Below are 20,551 nucleotides of genomic sequence, written 5' to 3'. Positions count from 1 at the left end.
GTCATTAAAATACAGTACAGGATTTGGCAGGACTGTCGATCTAGGATTCGAGAGTGAGCAAACCTTTTAAACAATGAAGGTAAAATAAGGACTTTTTCAGGTATAAAAAGGCTAAAGGAATTCATACCAGCAAATCTGCAGTACCAGGAATGCTATCCAGAATATGTAAAGAACTCAAAGTTCAATAAGGCAAACAGCCCAGTTAAAAGCTGGGCCAAAGATTTGAACAGACACTTCACCACAGATGATAAACAGGTCGCAAATCAACCCATGAAAAGATGCTCAACAACATCAGCTACTAGGGAACTGCAAACTAAAATCACAATTATATACTACTATGCATCCACTAGAGTGGCTAAAACTGAAAAGCCAGACCACACTAAGTTCGGCAAGGAGCAGAGTAAGTGGAACTCTCCTACACTACTGGTGAGAACGAAAATCTACAACTCCTTCTGAAAACCACTGGGTAATTTCTTCAAAGGGTAAACCTACATATACCCCATGCAACCCAGCCGTTCCATGGCTAGGTATTCCAAGAGAAATGCAAACGTACAGCCGCAAAAAGACTTGTATGGCAGCTTTATTTGTAACAGCCCCAAATAACTATCATGCGAACCTCCATAAGAGGTGAATGGATGAACAGATCGTGGCATCTACTTACAAAGGATGGAAAAATATAGACAAAAGAAGAGTACACAACATAGATTCCATTCCAGAAAATGAAAACTAGCCTACAGTGACAGAGAGCCCGTGAGGAGCTGCCTGGAAACGGGGGCTGGCACAAGAGGGGCAGCAGTGGTAGAGAGGAACGGATGACAAAAAAGCATGAGAAACCTTTGGTGGGTGATGGACGTCTTCCTAATCCTGACTGGAGTAATGGTACACACATATGCCAAGACTCCTCACACTGCACACTTAAGTTACAGTATATTGTACTTCATTTACCCCTTAAAAAACTTTTAAAATGTTCATATTGAGCTAAAAAGTTGTATTTTCCATGGTGATATAAATACGATAATGAGCATTATACATCAGCCATTGTTGAGGACCAAATATCTAAAATTCAAAATTCTAGTCACGCTGAACCTACAGTATATTTAAATGAATATGCTTTTTTTTTTTTTTTTTTGCGGTACGCGGGCCTCTCACTGCTGTGGCCTCTCCCGTTGTGGAGCACAGGCTCCGGACACGCAGGCTCAGCGGCCATGGTTCACAGGCCTAGCCGCTCTGCGGCATGTGGGATCTTCCCGGACCGGGGCACGAACCCATGTCCCCTGCATTGGCAGGCGGACTCTCAACCACTGCGCCACCAGAGAAGCCCTGATAAAGAACTGAGAAGTTGCTACTTCCTATGTGTTCTCAGAGTCCTTAGACCAATACTTCTATAATAGCCTTTCTCACATCGAATTTCATTCCGTGTTTACACATTGGCTGCCTTTCTAGACTATGCCTTTCCCCACAGGACCTCGATGGCTAAGCATTTCTAGACTAACACAATCCCAGATCAAGCTGATTATTCTTGTTAACCCAGGAAATACGTGTGTAATTTAATTATAAATACAAAATGTAATGAGGTCATACACTACTGTAAGTTCAAAGCAATATTTCCTTACTCCACAGATTATGGCTTCTACGCAGTAACATTCCCCAGTGCTGACGTGCACTCCCTTGACCTGTTCACAACTCACCTACCCCTATATTAAAGCCTACCCCGTCCTCAGCATATTGCCTGAAGAGCCTCAGATTAGAGCTCAGTAGCTAGTCAGTCACTTCAGCCAGTCCATTAACCCAACTCATCCTTCCTACTTTCCCAGTTTCTTTTCTTTTCTTCTTGTTTTTTTAATAAATTTATTTATTTATTTATTTTTGGCTGCACTGGGTCTTTGTTGCTGTGTGCGGGCTTCCTCTACCTGCGGCGAGCGGGGGCTACTCTTCGCTGTGGTGCGCGGGCTTCTCATTGCGGTGGCTTCTCCTGTTGAGGAGCATGGGCTTTTGGCGTGTGGGCTTCACTAGTTGTGGCACGCAGGCTCAGTAGTTGTGGCACACGGGCTCAGTAGTTGTGGCACACGGTCTTAGTTGCTCCGTGGCATGTGGGATCTTCCTGGACCAGGGCTCAAACCCGTGTCCTCTGCATTGGCAGGAGGATTCTTAACCACTGTGCCACCAGGGAAGCCCCCCAATTTCTTAGCATGAAATAAAATGAGTGTGCACGTGTGCGTATCTGGTTACACTTTTACCCTTTTTGCAATGATTAACCCATGACTGCCTCCATCTTCGACTTTGAACTCCCTCAATCGTGATCAATGCAGAATTTGCTGAGATTTCACACAGGAAATAGAGGAAAGGGGTTATGTTGTGAGAGATCTAACCTGTGCAACTTTTAAAAGCAAAAAACACAGTAAATCCTTATCTCATTTTGGCCAACTCTTGGACTTGAGAGTAAGCTCTTTTCTCAACTCTCTTTGCTGCCGCAGGATGGGTGTGGGGAACCTCTCTTCCTAGCTCCATACTTTCTTTCTCATTATTGTGCTGGAGCTGGCTCACACAAGCTTGGAAGAACTTCCTGGTACGTGTCCAGCAACGTTGTGAGCAGGTTGTTGAACCACTGGTAGCTTGAAATTAGGCAAGGTGGGACAATTTACATCACTGGAAGCAGCAAATGTGACAAGTCAGGGCATTCTCCACAAGCTAGTTGTTAAACGTGAGCACACCACTGCCCCTATCCTTCTCCACCCGTTCCACAACCTGTGAGACTGGCTCAGAACTTTCCAGTCTTCCCCCCAGTCTGAGCCTTATGGAGGCTGGCCAAGAAGGCCAGGTAAGAGTTTGCTGCCACACCTGACTCATCAAGAAAACTGATTCAGAGGGGTCCTAAGCCTCAGTGAAACAAAACTATCATATTAGATGCAAGAAGCAACTACAAGCTTGGGAAATTACAGATGACTTTATTTCTCCAAAGGTTTTAAGCACTCTTATGTATATTATACTTTAACTTTGGCGTACTTGAAAAGCAGAGTTCGTGTCATTTTGACAATCATCCTTCCCATTATATCAAGCTTAGTCTAGAACATTAAAATTATCACCCACTTCCAGTTAGAATAAAAGTTCATTGTAAAGTATGTCTAGTCTTAAAAACGTTTTGTTTTCAGGACGTATGTCTCCCAATAAATTGTAGCTGGCTCCAATGTAACTTAATATTGAAAGACGCCAATCATAATGTATCTGATTTTACTAGTAAGTTAGCTGCATAGAAGGGCTTTTGACTTTAGAGTCCCTGATACTTAAAACCAAGTCAAACACATTACAGCAGACATATGTATCAATATTTTAAAAGGAGAAATACTCCTGGCCATTTTATAATCAGAAGACAGTACTCAAGCTACTTACTTCCTGGAGTTGCTATGTTCAAAGAATCTTTTTTTATGTCTAGAAATGAAGCATTATCCTCTGGTATTACAAAGGGGAAGACTAAAGAATAAGGAAAGTTAATGAGAGTTTTTTTCCCTATATGCTGGTCCTTTTCTACTGAACAATAAATCACCAACCAGCTTTTTGAGATAATTAAGACTACCACAGCACCATCATGATTTGTAAGGTGGAAGCATGGCTAGAGGAGGAAAAATCCCATGGATGCTACGAGTGTGGGCCAATTTGTGAAACAAACGTGCCTCTATAGAATTTTCCTGTTGAGTAAAATGCTCTGAATCACATCATACATTCTGCAAATTTACAGTTACAGTTGGTTTTCAATTGCAAAGTATGGTCTTCACCCCAAAATTGTGAGAGGCAGCCACCCCTATGATATCACCCCCATTTTTATGGATGACAAAACTAAAAGTTCTGAGAAGATAAACAGCTTGCTCAATGTTGTACTGTAAGCAGATGAACTAAGAATTCAACTCACATCCTTTAATTCACACTCTGGCTCTCTTTCCAATATATCATGCTGCATCTCATCTATTTTCAGAATGAAACTGAAAATCAGTCCCATCAGAAGTATTTTCTGGTACTAAGACATATAATAAATCATACTAAATAATGCAACAAGTTATTTTCAAAAGAATAAATAATATCTATTTCAGTCATTATTAGTAATACTCAAAATGAGGTACAGATTATAAATAACATATAAAAATGATACTAGGTAAATATAATATTAAAATTTAAAATATTTTTCTAAGACAAATACTGTATGATATCACTTACAGGTGGAATCTAAAAAAAACAAAAAAGAAACAAAAAAGAAACAGATTCACAGCTATAGAGAACACACTAGTAGCTACCAGTGAGGAGAGGGAAGGGGGAAAAGACAAGACAGGGGTAGAGAATTAAGAGGTACAAACTACTGTGTATAAAATAAATAAGCTATGAAAATATATTGTACAGCACAGGGAATATAGCCACTCTTTTATAATAACTATAACTGGAGCATAACCTTTAAAAATTGTGAACCACTACGTTGTACACCTGAAACTAACATAATATTTTAAATCAACTATACCTCAATAAAGAATAATAATAAAATGTTTTGCTAGAGACGTCTCTTTGGAGATGAAGACCCACATGCTATGACCAGTTTTATTTCAATTAAGATATAAACAGGACTTTTCAAAAGGCACAATTTATGGTTAGTTAACTTAACCATTAAGTATTTATTGGGTACTTATTAGATGCCTAGACCTTATCTTGAAGATATTCATTTATCAGTCCTATGTAAACAGCTGAGGTACTGATTTAGTTTCCTATAACATCTCTTCATGGTGAAAGCCAAACCTTGTCTACTGAAATGGGTGGAGACACCCCAATAATATTAAGTCAGTAGGCTTCTAAGTGGTATCCTGTGTAGATCAAACAGTTTTTTGTAATTAGTTTCTATAAAACCCCTGAAGAGCTCAGGTCTACATGGAAATAAATTCTGCAAGTCAATACAGCGGTATAAGATTTTCAGTCAGTACAGCCAATCATTTCCAGTGGGCAATACTTTTTAAAGGAATGGCTGATCTGAGAAAATATTTGAAGAGATTATAGTTGAAAACTTCCCTAATATGTGAAAGGAAATAGTCACTCAAGTCAGGAAGTGCAGAGAATCCCATACAGGATAAATCCAAGGAGAAACACGCCAAGACACATATTAATCAAACTATCAAAAATTAAATACAAAGAAAAAATATTAAAAACAGCAAGGGAAAAGTAACAAATAACATACAAGAGAATCCCCATCAGGTTAACAGCTGATCTTTCAGTAGAAACTCTGCAAGCCAGAAGGGAGTGGCAGGACATATTTAAAGTGATGAAAGGGAAAAACCTACAACCAAGATTACTCTACCCAGCAAGGATCTCATTCAGATTCAATGGAGAAATTAAAACCTTTACAGGCAAGCAAAAGCTAACAGAGTTCAGCATCACCAAACCAGCTTTACAACAAATGCTAAAGGAACTTCTCTAGGCAGGAAACATAAGAGAAAGGAAAAGACCTACAAAAATAAAACCAAAACAATTAAGAAAATGGTAATAGGAACATACATATTGACAATTACCTTAAATGTAAATGGATTAAATGCTTCAACCAAATGACATAGACTGGCTGAATGGATCCCAAACCAAGACCTGTATATCTGCTGTCTACAAGAGACCCACTTCAGACCTAGGGACACATACAGACTGAAAGTGAGGGGATGGAAAAAGATATTCCATGCAAATGGAAATCAAAAGAAAGGTGGAGTAGCAATTCTCATATCAGAGAAAACAGACTTTAAAATAAAGACTATTACAAGAGACAAAGAAGGACACTACATAATGATCAAGGGATCAATCCAAGAAGAAGATATAACAACTGTTAACATTTATGCACCCAACATAGGAGCACCTCAATAGGTAAGGCAAATGCTAAAGGAATGGCTGATGAACGTGTGACAGCCAAAAAAGAGAAATATGTAGCAAGCAGGCTGAACTGAGATACACATGGTACTGACTTACTGACATTTCAACCACTAGAAGCAGGAGAATTCTATTTACATCGTTTTTAACTCTGTGTGATGGTAACTTCTAATTAGAATGCTGTGATTATTGTCACTTGGCATAGGAGAAAGGGATTCAAACTTTTATTCTCTGCATATCTTTTAGCGTCCCTCAGACAAGTTAAGTATTCCAAAACAGCTTTAGGAATGAATTCCTAAAGATGCCAATGTTCTTCTTCACAGCGCCACTGAAATCTCCAAATTGCCACATTTGAAAAAGTCAGATATTGATTGTTTTTTTTAAAGAACACTTTCTCTGTCCTGGATCATTAACTTTTGGGGTTTGGACAGTAATTGTATGTTTAAGACACGTGCTAGGAAATACTGCAAGCAGTGACTAACTTTAGCCAACCAAGAGGGAAAGGGGTATCTATTTACAAAGGGGGGGGACGTGGTAAAGGAAAGGCTACATGGATTGGTGAAGCACACTAAGGCTACAATAGGGGTAGAGGAGGAAAGCTCTTACCACCCTAAGTCCATACACTAGCCAGAAAGAGCTATGGCTAGAGGTGTAGAAGAAGGTCACAGGACTGCAGAGGTGGCCTTTGGTAGAAGATGAAGTCATCCCTAAACCACTCCCACAGAGAGGGATCCAGGGGAATAAATACCCCAAACTTTCTCTCTTCCCATTTTTTACTCTCATACCAATGACTTCCAGAAAGTGACCCTGACCAGAAGCCAAAAGTTATGAGACTCCAACTAAGGTAGCACAAGGAAATCAGCCTCCTGGAGCACGCAGCAAGAATGAAAAAGGTAGAGAGTAGATCTGGAAGGTGAAATAGGAATACATAGCATAAGTGGAAAGCTATTCATGGTGCTATTCATCAGAATTATTTGGGGGTAACAATTTACTTCACTGGACTAATCTGATAGAATGCCAAAGTCAAGCAGTACCTCACAGTCCAACAAAAAATATCATTTTAAGAAGCAACCTAAATGTCCATCAACAGATGAATGGATAAAGAAGATGTGGCACATATATACAATGGAATACTACTCAGCCATAAAAAGGAAGGAAATTGAGTTATGTGTAATGAGGTCGATGGACCTAGAGTCTGTCATACAGAGTGAAGTAAGTCAGAAAGAGAAAAACAAATACTGTATGCTAATGCACATATATGGAATCTAAAAAAAACCCCAAAAAACAGTACTGATGAACCTAGTGGCAGGGCAGGAATAAAGACGCAGATGTAGAGAATGGACTTGAGGACACAGGGAGGGGGTAAGGGTAAGCTGGGATGAAGTGAGAGAGTGGCGTGGACATATACACACTACCAAATGTAAATAGACAGCTAGTGGGAAGCAGCTGCATAGCACAGGGAGATCAGCTCGGTGCTTTGTGACCACCTAGAGGGGTGGGATAAGGGAGGGTGGGAGGGGACGCAAGAGGGAGGGGATATGGGGATATATTTGTACATATAGCTGATTCACACTGCTGTACAGCAGAAACTAACACAACATTGTAAAGCAATTATACTCCAATAAAGATATTTTTTTTAAAAAGTATCCCCTTCACAAATATCTGCAACATGCAAATACATCACCAGGATGGAAAGAATGAATAAACAAGGACTGAGGCTGCTATTGAAGATTCCCGCGTTTTCCCTCACAACACTACTGCTGTATAATTTCTGAAGATGAAAGAAAGATGACCCACTTTTCAAGTTTATGGAAAGAAATCTCCACATATGATATCCAGAGTTGAAAATAACCGTTTAGTGATCTTATACTATCAATTTTTAGAACTAGGATCCTATATGTTGCAAGGAATCAGAAAGAACCAATAAATTGAGTGTTCTCCATCTCTTAAAGAGTAACATTATATAGTTAGAGTGAGTTACAAGAGTGAAGGAGCTAGCATGGATATTACACCTGGTAAGATTTTTAAACCATATATGAATGGCTATGAACCTTTTGCCTTTTAAATTCTTCTGACTCACATAAGCAGAGTTGATCTCTTTCTCCCATGTCCTTTGCACCACCCTAAATCCACTAAATATCTCTATAGCACTTACCTTTTGTTTTCATGTATTTACTCAATAAGTACTTCCTGGGCATCTGTTACGTGCAAGATATTGTTCTAGAGACCAATAATAAAAATAGTGAACAAAATAAATTTTCTTAAAAAAATCCACATTCTCATGAAATTTATATTGTAATAGGGGATTATGGACAATAAACCCAATGTATGGGTTGAACTGTGTTCCCCCGAACTCATACGTTGAAACCCTAATCCCCAGTACCTCAGAATATGACTATATTTGGAAATAAGGCCTTTAAATAGGGGATTAAATTGAAATGAGACCATTAGGGTGGGCCGAGTCCAATCTACTGGGATTCTTATAAGAAAAGGAAGTTTTTATTTACAGAGAGATACCAGGAGGCTGGCCTACATACAGAAAAGACCATACATACGGAAAAGACCATGTATGTACGCTTCATACATACAGCAAGAAGGCAAGGAGAGAGACTTGGTTTTGGTTTCAGAGAAATCAAACCTGCTGACACCTCGGTCTTAGACTTCTAGAACTGTGAGTAAATAAATTTTTGTTGTTTAAGCCACCTAGTCTACGGTAATTTGTTATGGCAGCCCTAAGAAACTGTACATCAAATAATACATAAATTAAAATCATGTTGAAGTATAATGTACTTATAGTACTGTGAAGAAAAATAAAGCAGGAATAGAGGGAAAGAAAGTATGTGAAATAGGGCTGCAATCTAAGTGGGGTGGTCAGGGAAGATCTCCCTGGGAGGTAAGAGTTGGGCAGAGACTTGAAGAAAGGGATTAAGTAAGCAATACACATATGGGGGTTTGGGAATGCGAAGAACATTCTATGCAAAGGGAAGGACAAGTGTGAAGGCCAGAGGTAGAGGCAGGCACGGTATGCTTGAGGAACAGCAAGATGGTCAGGTTGGTTGGAAATCACACACGAGTCACTCAGGAATCCACTCATGAAGGTGGCAGGAGATGAGGCCAGAAAGGTCGCAGGAAATCTGATGGTAGAGGCCTTGCTATTCAAAGTGTGGACCTCAGACTGGCAGTATTGGCATCACATAGAAAGATTATTAGAAATGCAGATTCTCGGGCCCTGCCTCACACCTACAGAATCAGACTCTGTCTTAAAATAAAATCCTCAAAAGATTTGCAGACCTGTTAAAGTTTTTAACAGCTTCACTGAGGTATAATTAGTATGCCATACAGCTCACCCATTTAAAGCAGAGAAGTCAGTGGGTTTTAGAGTATTCGCAGATATGTGCAACCATCACTACAGTCAATTTTGGAACGTTTTTACCATCTCAAAAAGACGTCTTGTACACTTTAGCTATCACCTCCTGCATATCCCATAAACGCTGGCCTACTGTGTCTTCATTTTCATCCATCTCGAAGTATTTTCTGGTTTCCCTTTCTATTGCTTCTTCGACCCACTGCACAGTTAAGAGTATGTTGTTTAATTTCTACAGATTTGTGAGTTTCTCAGTTATTTTTCCTGAATATTCATCTTAAATTTCATTAAAATGCGGTCACACAACATACTTGGTGTTAGTTCTATTCTTTAAATGTATTGAGGTTTGTTTTATAACCTAGCATATGATTTACCCTGGACAATGTTTTGTGTGCACTTGAGAAGAATGTACATTCTGTTGATGGGTGGTGTACTCTATAGATGTCTGTTAAGTCTAGCTGGTTTATAGTGTTGTTCAATTCTACTATTTCCTTGTTGATCTTCTGTCTGGTGGTGTATCCACTACTGAAAATAGAGTATTTAAAATCTCCAATTATTGCTGAATTATTTATTCCCTTTGTCAGTTTTTCCTTTGTGTACTTTGGTGCTCTGTTATTAGATGTATATGTGTTTATAACTGTTATATCTTCCTGCTGGATTGACCCTTTCATGATGATAGGATCTGCTTTATTTCTACTAACACTTTTTGTTTTAAAAGTTTATTTATTTTAATATCAATATATCCACTCAAGCTTTCTTGTGGTTGCTGTTTGCAAGATATACATTTAAAAATCCTTTTACTTGCAATCTGTGTGTGTATTTGAATCCAAAAATGTATCTTCTGTAGATAGCATAGTTTGATCATGCTTTTTAATCCAGTCTGACAGTCTCTGCCATTTGATTGAATGGTTTAGTCCACTCATATTTAATGTTATTACTGATACAGTTACATTTACCTCTGCCATTTTACTTTTGTTTTTTTACGTCTCGTGTATTTTTTTTGTTCCCCTATTCCTCCTTTACAGCTTTCCTATGCCTTAAGTGAATTTTTCTTATGTACCATTTTGACATCTTTAATAATTTTAACTATATTTTTAGTGGTTGCTCTAGGGTTTACCACACACATCTTATCAGAATCAGCTTTCAGTTTATACTAGCTTAATTGCTCTAATATATAAAAATATTACTCTTATATCAGTCTCTCCCCTTTTTCTTCTTTTTGTGGAATTTTTGTTATACAATATTACATCTATTAATGTTATAAACCCAATTACACATTGTTACAATTATTACTTTACCATTTGTAGTCATTTCCTTAGCCTGATGCAACTCTGCTCCCACCCATAACAGCTCCTTTGTGCTGGCAAATATATTACATGTATATTTGAGAAGTGCTCTAAGGACCTTGTAGTAGGCTGCTTTAGGAATTTTGTCTTTTATTTTGAGTGAAATGCGAAAACATTAGAACAGAAAAGTGACCTGGTCTGACTTACATTTAGAAAGGTTCCCACTGTCTACTTCATTGAGAAGAGTCTCTAGGAGAGCAGGGGTGAAAGCCGGAAGAGCAATTTAGAGAAGTTGGCCACAACCCAGGAGTGGAATAAAGATGGCGCGGTCCAGGCTGGAAGTGATAGAGTGAGTAAGAAATGATCAGCTTCTGGGTATGACTTCAAGGTGGCCAGTGAGATTTAATGACAGACAATGGGATGGATAAAAAGAAAGGCGTCAAGGATAACTCCAAGCATTTAGATCTGAGCACTGGAAAAATAGACTTGCCATTAACTGAAATGGAGAACAGTGCTGAAGTACAAAGTTCGGGGGGTGGATCCAGGAGATCCTGTGAGGCTTATAAGGATCACAAGATTCCTTATGAGTACCCCAGGGAGGTGATCACTGGGCAGAGGTCATAGAAACCTGGAAAGAGGTCTAGGCCGGAAATACAAACTTGGGAATCATCAGTATGTAGACGGTATTTAAATCCATGAGACTAAATGAGGCCCCTGAGGTCTGAGGATGAAAAGAAATGAGGTCTGAAGACTGAGCGCTGGAACACTCCAGTGTCAAAAGTGAGGGGAGATGCGGAGGAATCTACAAAGACTGAGAAGGAGAAACTAAAGTATTGTAACTATCTGACTTGTTTTTTTGTTGCGTTGGTTTTGTTTTCTTTTCTATTTTTCGGCCGCGCTGCGTGGCATGCAGGATCTTAGTTCCCCGATCCATCTGGGATCAGACCCGCGGCCGCTGCAGTAGAAGTGCTGCGTCTTAACCACTGGACCGCCAGGGAAGTCCCTGACTTTCTTAATATACTGCAAGCTGTTAAAAGAGTAGAAATAATTTCTTTATCATTGTGTTCCTTAAGCAAGAGTTCTCAACCCGTTCTCAACCACGCATCCTTTGAAAAAGCTCCCAGGGAGTATGATACACACCTCCAGGTTGAGAATAACTGTCTCTGTGCCTTTCATAGTGCTGGACACAGAGAAGTTGCTGTGTGTTTCTGAAACTGAAAATTAATATATGATCAGAACGTAAAAACACCCAAAGGTTTCAGATATTGGTTTTGAACTATGACAATAATTAGCCATCTTCCGTGATCTTACCAAGAAAAGCCATCCTGGTCCCCGAGTTACAATCAGGGTGCAGCGGTTGCTGTACACGATAAAGCTACCTGTGTATATTTACATTACGGATGTTTAAGTAAAATAAGGAACAAAAAGTGAGGAAAGTATATGGTATGTTGGAGGAAGATTGCTTTTAAGTAGCTTCGCATTTTAAAGTCAAATGCCTTTCTCTTCCTGTACTTGTGACTTGTAATTCTGTTCTCATTAAGGTTGGAACCATACACTAGTGAGAAAAAAACAGTCAGAATGTCATCCAAGCCCTGGCTCTGCCTTTTCTAACTGTCTGATGTTCTGCAAGCCATTTAACCCTCCGACTTCATCTCTTTCACTCGTGGAGTTAGAATAACAAAAGCTATTCTGAAGAAATACTGCAAAGACTGTAGATATACTTAAATTATCTTGCATACAGTAGGTCCACAAAAATGGTAGTTGTTATTACCACTATTGATAATTTTGGTAATCATAATAATTGTCATTATGATAAAAATATAATATCATAAAGATTGTGAATTGAGTAGTCAATTAGTTATCCGTGGTTATGTGAAAAATTATGAAAAAAATTAGTGGCTTAGTTGTTTTACAACAATAAACTATTACTGCACAGTTTCTGTAGGTCAGGAATTCATGAGTAGCTTAGCAGGATAGTTCTGGCCCAGCAGCTCATTAGGATGTAAAGTCAAGATGTTGGTCGGGGCTGGAGTATCTACTTCCAAGGAGCTTCACTGACATAGGCGGTGCTGCTGTTGGTGGGAGATCTTAGTTCCTTGCCACGTGGACCTCTCAGTGTCCCCATGACACGACAGCTGGCTTCCCCCACAGCGAGCAATCCAACAGCAGGCAAGGCAGAACTATCAAATCCTTTTATGACCTGGCCTTGAAATCCCACATCGTTATTTCTGCGATATCGTATTGTTTACACAGGGCAGCCCTATTCAGTGAGGCAGGGGAGAAACAAGTAAATACCAGGAGGAAATGATCACTGGGTGCCACCTTGGAAGTCTGGTTATCACAGACAGTAAAGAAACGATACCTTTAACGCATTTGAAAGTGGTGGGCAAAAGTATCAATGACAGATTTGCTTTCCTTCTCCATCCCACTTCTAAAATTGGAAAGAATGCCTAATGTGAATACATAATCAAGACTGCAGTATAGGGGCTTCCCTGGTGGCGCAGTGGTTGAGAGTCTGCCTGCCGATGCAGGGGACGCGGGTTCGTGCCCCGGTCCGGGAAGATCCCACATGCCGCGGAGCGGCTGGGCCCGTGAGCCATGGCCGCTGAGCCTGCGCGTCCGGAGCCTGTGCTCCGCAATGGGAGAAGCCACAGCAGTGAGAGGCCCGCGTACCGCAAAAAAAAAAAAAAAAAAAAGACTGCAGTATAACGAGAAAGTCAGTGTTTCAGTTTTCCTCTGAGGGAAAAGTCGGTTTTGTTTCCACCAACAAACACTTATAATCAAGTAATTCACGATTCCAATCTTCAGCATGGTAACAAACGATACTAAGCAACTCTTGCCACGTATTAACTAAGCAATTCAGACTAGAATTCCTCCAGTTCCCTTCTAGCATCAACAACCACACACAAAATATTTTATTTCCCACCTTGTCTTTAACTGGTTGCCTGACTCTGAACAAGGCATGATCCCACGTTTATCTTTAAACTGAGGAAATTAGATTTTTTATAAAAACAAAACTTACACATAAAAAAGTATACAGATTAGAAGAATTTAAGAGACTATTCCTTCACGCTCTTAAATTGTATGATGGTTTATTTCTTATGTATTCTTTGAGGCACAGAATGATGGCTAAACCACCTTTTGACAGACTTGACACAACTGCAAAAAAAAAAAACTTTTCAGAGACTTCTATCATAGCCTCGATGTTAGCTCACCTGCCCCACCTTAAAAGTTTATACGAGCAAACACAGCCACTCCTTTGGTTACCAAGAGATACATCACAAGATACTAAGAACACACCAAGTTGGTATGAAGGGCTGTTTTGTGTTAACTTCTTCTTTCTGACCTCAATACCAAGGAAAGGAAGTAGGGCTAGATTTTAAGGGCTAGTCCTTAAAAGCTGACCACAAAAGGCAAGTTAAAGGGTCAGAGATGAAAAGACAGACAAAACTGTGGGTATCTCTTTAAGAAGCAAAGAAAGCACCATAGATTTAAAGCTAGGTGAACAAGTCATACATCACTCTATGCCGAGAAAATCTTGTAAATGACCACAAGCTGTTTTTCCTGACAGACAAGTGAAAACTTAGGAATACTTGCTTTGTTAACAGGCTATCAAGTGGTATGTTCAGAGTCAGGTTTTTTGAAGCCTGATCTGCCATAATTTATACTTCTTCTTTTCAAGCTGCAATTCAGGTCATGCTGTGCTCTCTGAGATAATAAACAGGAAGAACGCTTGGGGCCAGCCTTCAATTCACTTTGCCTTTCATCCTGCAAAACAGAGCCTTCGACCAGACATCTTTAGGATGCCCCATTAAGATGATCCTTTCAGAAAATTCTCTTGTTCTCAGTAATTTTAAATGGTACGGCATGAAGTAGCTCATCAGACATACACACTCACCAAGCAGTGTATGGTTCAAGCCACACCCAGCCTATGCAAGCCTGGCTTCCAAACCTTAATTCTGAGAATCTGAATCTTACCAAGAAAAGCTATTTGAACACAAGCAACTTTTTCATGCCCCGGTGATTGCGCAGGAAGTTACAGGGCAGTGGCTTACACTCTGTCCCTAAGAAGAGCTCTAAATAGCTCCTTTCCCTAGAAGTACTATTTAAACTACTCAAGTGTTCAGAAGATATAAGAGATTGCGGTTGTTTAAGAAAAATGTTTCCTTCCATCTTTAAGGAAGACTGAAGGGCCTAGGGTCAACAGAATGATGGGAACGGCAGAGCTATTTAATACATATGGCGCAGAAATATCTGGTTGACGTCACTGATGGGCGCTCCGTTTCCATAGCATAGCTGTTGCTGTAAGCGGCATCCCAGCCAGAAACTACCTCCCCCACGCCAAGCATGTGCCAGCTCCACTCACGTTCTATTGGCCAAGCCCAGTCACATGACCCGAAACATCTAGGTAGGCTAGTTCCAGCCAGTGGAACGTGAATGGAAGTGATGTGTGTCCACTCCAAGCTGGGTGTGCTTTCTCCATAGCATCCTCTCCTTCAGCAGCAACCCTGGGGTCACCTGTTGAAGATGCCTGCATCATAGGATGGAAAGAGCCAGAATCCCTGAGTCAGTACTCAGAGGACAGTTGCCTGACCAGGAAGGAACATCTATACTGAATGCTGCATGAGAGAGAATACAAGATTGTGTTATGACACTGCGTTAGGGGAGATTTTGTTGGAGTAGCTCATCTACCCTGACCAGGTGGTGGAAACTGAAGAAATGTAGATGGACATTTTCTTGGGATCCAGGATCATCTGGGAAAATGGAAGAGGAACACAGGAAGAAAAAGGCACAGGAACAGAGGCAGCAAAACCTAAGATGGGGAGGAATGAGTTCATTTCCTGGATCAGCCCCTCTGAAGTATCTCCTCTTGAAAAACCAGCTCATTGGTCTGAAACAATGTGAATTAAGATGGACAACTTGGATATTCATACGGTCAACACTTGACAATCATATACACATAGCACAAAATATTACAAATAATCTTTGCCATACTGAAAAATGCAAACTAGCAGTGATAAGATGGCTAGGTAGTATGTTACAGATTTTTAGAAAATAAATTTATTTATTTATTTATTTATGTGTGTCGGCATTGGGTCTTCGTTACTGCACGCAGGCTTTCTCTAGTTGCGGTGAACGGGGGCTACTCTACATTGCAGTGCACGGGCTTCTCATTGCGGTGGCTTCTTTTGTTGCAGAGCACAGGCTCCAGGCGTGTGGGCTTCAGTAGTTGTGGCATGTGGGCTCAGTAGTTGTGGCTTGTAGGCTTCAGTAGTTGTGGCACGTGAGCTCAGTAGTTGTGGTACACGGGCTTAGTTGCTCCGCGGCATGTGGGATCTTCCTGGACCAAGAATCCGTGTCCCCTGCATTGGCAGGCCGATTCTTAACCATTGCGCTACCAGGGAAGCCCCGGCTAGGTAGCATTTTAGTTCATGATAATATTTTATCTGGGAGACACCTGGTAGAAAAAGGTTTGGGATGGAGAAACCCAGAGAAACATTCAGGGAGAAAGAACGAGATAGGAAAAACCAGAAAACTTCAGATTCAAAGTAAGAGACAGAGCCAGAGAAGTGAAAGATAGGTTTCAAAAATGAGTTGAAGTTTATGGATAATTTTTTAAGAGCTACAAATTAGAGATGGTAGAGAAAATGCTTTGAGGATCTAAGAGGTATATTTATTTATTCATTAGTTTAATCCCACAAATACTTACTGAGCAAGTACTATGTGCTGAGCCCTGTGACAGGCACCATGGACAGAACCACAAACTCATGGTCTTGGAGCTCAGAGTCTTAAACAGAAAATAAAGACTTGTGATACAAGGTACCCCATCTCGATGGTCTTCCCAATGGCAACTGTTTAACTTCCTTTTATTGAAAAATGAAGTCAAGACCAGTGGGAGACAGAGCACCATTTCCCTCCCACTGTAGTGCCCTCTTCCTAAATTCCATTTTAGCATCTGAAATGGACAAATTGGCTGGGGAAAGAGAAAATTCTAACTCTTTAACAGACCATGAAAAAAACAGAGCTAGGGACTTCCCTGGCGGTCCAGTGGTTAAGACTCCATGCTTCCACTGCAGGGGGCGCCCGTTTGATCCCTGGTCAGGGAACTAAGATCCCACGTGCCACACAGAGGCAAAAAAAAAAAAAACAGAGCTAAATCATTATTTCTAAGAAAATGAAATTGCCTTTTATCACCACGCACCGAATAGCTTTCCTGATTGTCCCCTGTACGTCTGTAACAACAGTGGTCGCAGAACGCGCAGTTCCGGACAATAGACAATACAACTGAACAAATTAGTCTCCTGAGTGCAAAATAACACTTTCATAACAATGGGTAATTCATGCCTACTTTCTCTAGACCTCTGCGGAACAGAATAACAGTGCAGGCTAATTGCACGAGCTGGCTGAAAACGGTGCAGGTCATGAAAAGGCATCTCTCTAAAAAACAGCCGAGAAAAGGTCTTAGCGCCAAATCCAAACCAATAGGAACAAAGTGAGAGCAAACATGAGACCATATGCCCAGGCCATCTCATTCGCGTGCTGCAGTTAACCACGTTTGCGGACGCCCATAAAGGGGGTGTAAGATTCTCTGCCTTGAAACACAACGTCACCTTCCGTGATGAAAGAACCTTCCGCCACGCTGACTCAAGCGCTTTGCTCCCAAGTACAGCTACGGGTCATGGTTACGTTAAGCACTTTTGTCACTCTGCGGAACAAAGACATCTCGTATCAGAGAGAGAGAGGTGAAGAGAGTCAGTTGAAGCTTTCACACACTGACTCACATGTCGGGCAAGGGATACAACAGGCTTGTCGCAGGGAACGGGGAGCAAGGACCAATTTTTCCAAGTTCTACTCTCGAGGCGTGGTGCTGCAAGACATGTGGAATTTGAGTCCCTCAGGAAAACTTCCAGCAAACAACAAGCAAAACAATGGCTCGAATATGATCAACACAGACGTGCAGTGCCGTCTATAATGCGTGAGCTGCTTTACGTCCACCTCAAAATTCAACGTATTTATTGTGCAAGAAAAGAAGCGTTTGCAACTGCTAGTTCTGGCCCATCTACCATAAGCCAGGGTCCCGGCAAAAACAGTGGCCTGCTCAAACCGAGTCATTTGAGAAAAGCTTAAAGAAGGCACTTTTCCCAAAGTCCTGGGCTGGATGTAGGAAAATCCAAATACAGTATCAGGGAACCATTAGGAGCTCACCCCTAGGCTGAAGAGTCCAGTGGAGGGAATGAAGTGAAAAAGGAGAGTGAGAGACACTTAACAAAAGTCATGACCTTCGGGCTTCCCTGGTGGCGCAGTGGTTGAGGGTCCGCCTGCCGATGCAGGGGGCGCGGGTTCGTGCCCCGGTCTGGGAGGATCCCACGTGCCGCGGAGCGGCTGGGCCCGTGAGCCATGGCCGCTGAGCCTGCGCGTCCGGGGCCTGTGCTCCGCAGCGGGAGGGGCCGCGGCGGTGAGAGGCCCGCGTACCGCAAAAAAAAAAAAAAAAAAAAAGTCATGACCTTCATTAAGAATGTAACACCTTCCTTCGGTCAAGGATGTAATTCGCCTGCAGCAACATCACAAGAGAAAAGCTTCTTTTCATTCCTCCCCCTTCCTGATCCATTTCTAGGGCTCTCCTCTGAGTCAAATGCAAAGAAAAGCAGGTGACAAAGGAGCCAGGAGCCTATGGATGAAGTCCCTGTAGGTCGGCCTCCCGGGGCAAAGCGGCACACAGACCAAACTGTGGTGAAGGGAGAGAAGTGGGTCACGTGCAGCAAATGCAAGTACGCAGCACAGTGGATTTCTCTAGGACGCTTAGGCCCATCAGCTGGAATTGAAGGAAAAGAAAACAAACATTTCCAGAGGACTATCCATTGTAATAAACTGAGCTAACATACAGGAGCATACAGGGCTGGACTGCCAAACCAGATTCACTCAAATCAGAAATCTTACTGGGTAGTAGGCTTTCCCACTAACTTCAAGGATCCAGGCTGTCGGGAGGCTCAGACAAAGCAGAGGCACCTGGGACGCCCAAGGAGGCCTCCTCGGTCCTGGCTTCCTGCACTGGACGTGCACCTCCGGCCCAGAAGAGTAGGTGAGGTCTCTAAGTGAGGTCCCTGGGTTCCTTACACAGCAGGAATATTTAAACTAGGAAACATTTCCCTGTACACCTAGAGAGCTGGACAGCCCATGTGATGCTCTCCAGGGAGACCTGCCTCACGGATCCTGGGTTCCATTTAATATAAGTAATTCCTCAGGCAGGGAGCAGATGCTAGGACATTCAGTTGACAACGGTCCCTTCCTCTCGGCGAGTATTATTGGTCTATTACCCAAGGTCTAGTTGAAAGGAGATTAGACCAGTCTGCCTACCGCAGTTTCCCTCCCCCGCCCCGCCCCGCCCCCCCCCGCCGCCCCGGGGATGGAAGTACATGGATTACAGGCAGCATTAACTGCTTCCTCACATAAACTGTTTTTAACATTAAAAGAGGAAGAGATGTGTGTGTGTGTGTGTGTGTGTGTGTGTGTGTGTGTGTGTGTGTGTATGAGAGAGAGAGAGAGAGAGAGAGGAGAGGAAGACAGAGGAGAGAGAAAGACTGATCGCCAGACTGACTATTAGGAAGAAAAAGAGAAGGAAAGGCTGCTGGGTCTCCCTTGCACAAGACTGCCATGAGGACCCTGCTCTCCTTCTCACCCCGCACAACTTTCCAACTCGGTCAGGCAAGCGCGCAGCGACCTGCAACTCTGATGAGTCCCTTCCAGGGAGATTTACAGGTGCCAGCCCTGGCCCCGCCCGAACGCGCATCCCCCGCCCCCCCGCACCGCCAGACTCCGCCCCTTCCCGGGACAGCCAAGGCAGCGCCTCTACCATCGGACTCTCAGGCCACGAGTAGCTCTTCCTTGCACGCAGCTCGGAGCTTTTCGAGCTCCCTTTCCCCAGTTCGGAGAAGATGGTGCTGGAGACTCTCTGAAATACAGGATCGTCAGCAGGTGTGGGAAGCTGCAAGTGAACCACAGCTGGGGCGGGAGCGGGGGTGGGCGTGGGGTCAACCTGTTAACCTTCATGGGACTGCAAGCAGCTCGATACAGGTGCGCGTTTCTCTAGACTAGGGTCCGGAATGCCATGGGGTTCTCAAAAAGAGCCAGGGCCTAGAAAAGCTGAGCTGGTAAGACTACACGGAGTGTCTAGTGAATGTGGATTCAGGGACAGATACGCAGAGTCCCCAGTGCCAGGGTCGGACCCTGGTCTGCACTGTTCAGCCCCTCACCATCCCCCTGACCCGACGGAGCTTCTCCAAGCCCAAGGTCATGCCTCCATGTGAAGTCTTTTTTCAAATTTTTTATTGGAGTATGGTTGCTTTACACTGTTGGGTTGGCCTCCACTGCACAACAAAATGAAGCAGCCAGACACATACAGATGTCCCCTCCCGTTTGGACTTCCCTCCCATTTAGGTCACCACAGTGCATTAGGTAGCGTTCCCTGTGCTCTACAGTATGTTCCCATCAGTTGTGTACTTGATACACAGTATCAATAGTGTATATGTGTCAATCCCCGTCTCCCAGTTCCTCCCACCCACCCCCCTTCCCCCTTGGTATCCATACATTTGTTCTCTACATCTGTGTCTCTATTTCTGCTTTGCAAATAAGATCATCTACACCATTTTCCTAGATTCCACATATATGCGTTATTGTCTGATATTTCCTTTTCTCGTGAACAGTCTTATTTTCCAAATGATTTCAAAGATGCCGTGAAACATTTTTTGACACTTACAAAACACCTATTTTAAAAGTAAATGAGGGCTTCCCTGGTGGCGCAGTGGTTAAGAATCCGCCTGCCAATGCAGGGGACACAGGTTCGAGCCCTGGTCCGGGAAGATCCCACATGCCGCAGAGCAGCTAAGCCCGTGCGCCACAACTACTGAGCCTGTGCTCTAGAGCCCGTGAGCCACAACTACTGAAGCCCGCACGCCTAGAGCCCGTAGCCCCCGCTCACCACAGCTAAAGAAAGCCCACACAGCAAGGAAGACCCAGTGCAGCCATA

General features: G+C 42.4%; 1 protein-coding gene across 1 annotated transcript in view; it reads right to left on the bottom strand.

Moving 5' to 3' along the window:
• ST8SIA6 (ST8 alpha-N-acetyl-neuraminide alpha-2,8-sialyltransferase 6) overlaps positions 1–20,551 on the bottom strand; it is a 135,793-nt gene that overhangs the window by 38,661 nt on the left and 76,581 nt on the right. The gene's annotated exons all lie outside the window — the stretch shown is intronic.

The sequence above is a fragment of the Globicephala melas genome, chromosome 2 (assembly GCF_963455315.2).
Source record: "Globicephala melas chromosome 2, mGloMel1.2, whole genome shotgun sequence".
In the NCBI taxonomy this organism is placed as follows: Eukaryota; Metazoa; Chordata; class Mammalia; order Artiodactyla; family Delphinidae; genus Globicephala; species Globicephala melas.
This window is presented reverse-complemented; position numbering and strand designations above follow the sequence as displayed.